The sequence below is a fragment of the Triticum aestivum genome, chromosome 3A (assembly GCF_018294505.1).
Source record: "Triticum aestivum cultivar Chinese Spring chromosome 3A, IWGSC CS RefSeq v2.1, whole genome shotgun sequence".
Classification (NCBI taxonomy): Eukaryota; Viridiplantae; Streptophyta; class Magnoliopsida; order Poales; family Poaceae; genus Triticum; species Triticum aestivum.
The window spans coordinates 649,125,491-649,131,490 of record NC_057800.1 but is presented as its reverse complement, the minus strand read 5'-3'; positions in this window follow the sequence as shown (position 1 = coordinate 649,131,490).

Sequence of the window (6,000 nt, the reverse complement as noted above, 5' to 3'; positions counted from 1 at the left end):
GGTGCCTTCGACAAAGACTACGAAGTGTTTTCTCAGCGTGCACGTGCTTACCTCATCTCGAGAGCCAGCAGGTTGGTGCCCGGAGTGACTCAGGCAACTCACCACTACAATGAGGGCACCCACAATGCGGAGGCCTTGCCCTCTTCCATGTCCAAGGAGCCAATCGTCATCGATATCTCCGATAATGAGGAGTAGCTTGTCTTATTAGCTCACTATAAGGACCCATGTTCAGTTTGCTAGCTACTGCCTTTCCTTAACAAATTCTAGTGAATTGTGCTATCTACTTTTACCATGCAATCTTCTGCTATATGTCGTGCAATGTGGTGTTCAATTAACTGCTTGGTTCAATTCTGCAAATGTGATGTTCAATTCTTCAGGGTGCAATATTTCCAAGTTGCTAAGCATGATTGGTTTGGTTAACTGTGTGATCTTCTATTAGGAGTATGTTATATTGTTCAATTGGTGTTTAGTTAACTGCTTGGTTTATTTGTTGTGTCTTGGTTCACTTGTTGTGGCGTTTAGTTAACTCCTTGGTTCAATTCTACAATGCGATATTCAATTGTTGTGGTTGCATTCTGTTATTGTATACCATGTGAGGAATAAATCGAATTTGGCTGAACTAAATACATGAGAAACAAATACAATTGCTATATTTCCAAGTTGTTAAGCATGCTTGGTTTGGTTAACTGTCTGATCTTCTATTAGGAGTATCGTTATATTGTGCAATGTGGTGCTCAACTAACGTTTGGTTCATTTGTTGTGGTGTTTAGTTAACTGCTTGGTTCAATTCTGCATTGCGATGTTCAATTGTTGTGGCTGCATTCTGTTATTGTATACCATGTGAGGAATAAATTGAATTTGGCTATACTAGATACATGAGAAACAAATACAATTGCTATATTTCCAAGTTGTTAAGCATGCTTGGTTTGGTTAACTGTCTGATCTTCTATTAGGAGTATGTTATATTGTGCAATGTGGTGCTCAGTTAGCGTTTGGTTCATTTGTTATGGTGTTCAGTTAACTGCTTGGTTCAATTCTGCAATGCGATGTTCAATTGTTGTGGCTGCATTCTGTTATTGTATACCATGTGAGGAATAAATCGAATTTGGCTCCACTTAATACATGAGAAACATATACAAGTGCTATATTTCCTAGTTCCTAATCATGCTTGGTTTGGATAAATGGGTATTCCATGTGGCTTGAATTAATCTCATGAATCTACAATGTGCTTATTTTTCATCAACATATTTTACTGATAGCATGTGAACCCTTACTTAACCTGATGACTAACTACCTTATATGTGTTGCAGGGAATGATATCTACTACACAACCTTGTTTTTGTAGACGTTGTTGGGCCTCCAAGTGCAGAGGTTTGTAGGACAGTAGCGAATTTCCCACAAGTGGATGACCTAAGGTTTATAAATTCGTGGGAGGCGTAGGATGAAGATGGTCTCTCTCAAACAACCCTGCAACCAAATAACAAAGAGTCTCTTGTGTCCCCAACACACCCAATACAATGGTAAATTGTATGGGTGCACTAGTTCTGCGAAGAGATGGTGATACAAGTGCAATATGGATAGTAGAAATATGTTTTTGTAATCTGAAAATATAAAAACAGCAAGGTAACTAATGATAAAAGTGAGCACAAACGGTATTTTAATGCGTTGAAACAAGGCCTAGGGTTCATACTTTCACTAGTGCAAGTTCTCTCAACAATAATAACATAATTGGATCATATAACTATCCCTCAACATGCAACAAAGAGTCACTCCAAAGTCACTAATAGCGGAGAACGGACGAAGAGATTATGGTAGGGTACGAAACCACCTCAAAGTTATTCTTTCCGATCAATCCGTTGGGCTATTCCTATAAGTGTCACAAACAGCCCTAGAGTTCATAGTAAAAAAAACACCTTAAGACGCAAATCAACCAAAACCCTAATGTCACCTAGATACTCCAATGTCACCTCAAGTATCTGTGGGTATGATTATATGATATGCATCACACAATCTCAGATTCATCTATTCAGCCAACACAAAGAACTTCAAAAGAGTGCCCCAAAGTTTCTACCGGAGAGTCAAGATGAAAACGTGCACCAGCCCCTATGCATAAGTTCACGAGGTCACAGAACTCGCAAGTTGATGACCAAAACATACATCAAGTGGATCACGTTATATTCCATTGTCACCACAGATAAGCACATGCAAGACATACATCAAGTGTTCTCAAATCCTTGAAGACTCAATCCGATAAGATAACTTCAAAGGGGAAACTCAATTCATCACAAGAGAGTAGAGGGGGAGAAACATCATAAGATCCAAATATAATAGAAAAGCTCGCGATACATCAAGATTGTACCGACTCAAGAACACAAGAGAGAGAGAGAGAGAGAGAGAGATCAAACACATAGCTACTGGTACATACCTTTGATACGTCTCCAACGTATCTATAATTTTTGATTGTTCCATGCTATTATATTATCTGTTTTGGATGTTTATGGGCTTTATTATACACTTTTATATTATTTTTGGGACTAACGTATTAACGCAAAGCCCAATGCCAGTTTCTGTTTTTTCCTTGTTTTAGAGTAAAAGGAAAATCAAACGGAGTCCAATTGACCTGAAACTTCATGGAACTTATTTTTGGACCAGAAGAAGCCCACGAAGTATCAGAGATGGACCAGGAGAGTCCCGGGCTGCCCACGAGGGTGGGGGCGCGCTCACCCCCCTAGGCGCGCCCCCCTGCCTCGTGGATAGCCGGGAGATCCACTGACGTACTTCTTCCTCCTATATATACCCATATACCCTAAAAACTTCGGGGAGCACAATAGATCAGGAATTCCGCCGCCAGAAGCCTCCGTAGCCACCAAAAACCAATCTAGACTCGTTCCAGCACCCTGCCGGAGGGGGAATCCCTCTCCGGTGGCCATCTTCATCATCCCGGTGCTCTTCATGACGAGGAGGGAGTAGTTCTCCCTCGGGGCTGAGGGTATGTACCAGTAGCTATGTGTTTGATCTCTCTCTCTCTCTCTCTCGTGTTCTTGAGGTGATACGATCTTGATGTATCACGAGCTTTGCTATTATAGTTGGATCTTATGATGTTTCTCCCCCTCTACTCTCTTGTAATGGATTGAGTTTTCCCTTTGAAGTTATCTTATCGGATTGAGTCTTTAAGGATTTGAGAACACTTGATGTATGTCTTGCGTGGGATACCTGTGGTGACAATGGGGTATTCTATTGATCCACTTGATGTATGTTTTGGTGATCAACTTGCGGGTTCTGCCCATGAACCTATGCATAGGGTTTGGTACACTATCGGTGTCAAAACCGGCGGATCTCGGGTAGGGGGTCCCGAACTGTGCGTCTAAGGCGGATGGTAACATGAGGCAGGGGACACGATGTTTACCCAGGTTCAGGCCCTCTTGATGGAGGTAAAACCCTACGGCCTACTTGATTGTTCTTGATGATATGAGTATTACAAGAGTTGATCTACCACAAGATCAGAGAGGCTAAACCCTAGAAGCTAGCCTATGGTATGATTGTATGTTGTCCTACGAACTAAAACCCTCCGGTTTATATAGACACCGGAGGGGGCTAGGGTTACACAAGGTCGGTTACAAAGGAGGAGATATACATATCCGTATTGCCCAGCTTGCCTTCCACGCCAAGTAAAGTCCCATCCGGACACGAGAAGAAGTCTTCAATCTTGTATCTTCATAGTCCAACAGTCCGGCCAAAGGATATAGTCCGGCTGTCCGGAGACCCCCTAATCCAGGACTCCCTCAGTAGCCCCCGAACCAGGCTTCAATGACGTCAAGTCCGGCACGCAGTATTGTCTTCGACATTGCAAGGCGGGTCTTCTCCAAATTTCGAATGTTTGTTAAGTAGTGTCCGGCCCCATAAATGTTGGACTTCTTGGCTTCTGTGCTCAATAAGGGCTATCTTCCACGCGTCGAATGAATATGAGGAGCCAGGGCATTTTTACATTCACCCCCCAAGCTAGATAAATAAATCGTCTATTAAAGGGATGGGGATTCTTAGATCCAATCCATACCATCCTCCCACAGCGAGAATCCATCGGAGCGCACTTCGGAAAAATCCATTCCAACATGGCCGACCACCGCAGCTCCTCCACTCGCCCCCGTAGCCCTACGCCCGGTGATTGGGAGGGATGTTCCATCCCACACAGTCGATTAGTCGAACTGCAGACTCAGGGATTTCTCCCTCCAGCGTATATGGTTCCCGTTCGAGCCGGGCTCGCCACCTACAATGGCGGGGAGCAAGCGGAGAGCTTCCCCAGCCCCTCTACAGGGGAGCGGGTGTGCCATGTTCCTTACCTATTAAGGGGACTCGGATTTCCAATTCATCCGTTCCTCCACGGGCTCCTGGAGTTTTACGGCCTCCAACTAGATAATTTCACCCCTGCTTCCATATTACACATCGACGGCTAGATTGCCCTTTGCGAGTTATTCCTGGGCTGCGAGGCTCATTTCGAGCTGTGGAAGAGGTTATTTTGCCTCGTCCCCCGCACACAGAAGGGGTCACTTTATCGAGTGGGCGGGGCCGAAATATGGTGCATCGCCGAGACCGGATACCTGTCCCGTACTCCGAAGAAGACGTCCAAACACTGGCCTTCGAAATGGTTTTATATGGAGGACGTCCCCCTTCCGGACCCTGTTCGGCGGGGTCTTCCTGAGTTCAACAATGTTCCTCTGAAGAAACGCCGGAGCTGGCGCCCACAGAGCCCCCAGGAGGAAGACACCGGAGAAGTCCTTTACCTGATGAACCGGATTAAAGCGCTGGCTCAATCAGGATTGATAGTAATCGAGGTTATGTCAATATGCATAATGCGGGGGGTGTAGCCACTTCAATATCGAGGGCACCCCCTGTGGTGTTTTAATGGGGAAGATGATGCCACCCATTACGGGCGTAAGGGACCGGACTCCGCTGCTGCTTTAGCAAAAAATATGTCTGAGTTGTTCAAGGGAGAGGAAGAGGAGTTCATCCGCATCAAGCCACGGGATGGATTCTCCATGTACAACCCTCCAAGCTGGGTGAGTTATATCTCCTTACTCTCATTCTACCCGCATTCTTTGTCGTAGGTACTCACCTTGCCATTTTACGGCAGGAACTGCAAAAGGCTGTAAGGGAGGTCAACAGCCCATCTCCACAACCAGAGGACCCTGACCGGGCCCTCGGTCCCAGACTCGAAGAAGATCCGGACATATTCGTGGAGCTGATAGATAGGCAGTTCTATCAATTGAGCGGTGATGACGCCATGGTGGCCATTACGGCCGACTATCCCGGACTGCTCCCTGCGTTGCACGTAAGAAAAACCAAAATCCCAACTCCAAAAAACTAGGATCCCCTTTTAGACACTTCACCTACCATATACATAAGGTGTTTTACAGGGAAGGCATTCGGGACGTCGTGCCGAACCCGCAGCAACTCGCCAACAAGAGGCACCGAGGCCGGGTAGGCCAAAAAGGAAGGCGGTCAGGACGGAGACGCCGGCACAGAGGTATGACAAAAAACACCGCTCCGTGGTTGTCGTCTTTATCAAAATGTAATGACATCCATGTTTCTTTGATAGAAAAAACGCTCGCCAGAATATGTCCGGAGAGGCTGCCGATCATGCTTCCACCAGTCGGGCTCCAGGGTCGGACATAGAGGCGGAAGCCGACATGGGGCGGGCGCCGAATACTCCTCCTACAGAGGATGTGGATAGACTGTCCGCTACAAATTCGGAAGTGGAGAGCGCCATGAATCATAGGTGTCGTCGGGGTCGTACTCCGTGACACTTGCTTCTCACCAGAGGCATTTGATGCCTTCAATTCTGGAGACGCGTACCGCCGTGCTGCTCAAAATGGTCTAGCCAGAGCCACGGACCAGTATGTAAGGGATGTACGGGTAAGTAAATCTGACGATTATATGTATCAGTAGTCCCTGAGACTTGAAACAGTTGATGCAATTGATTTAAGGATCAATATTTGTGCAGGT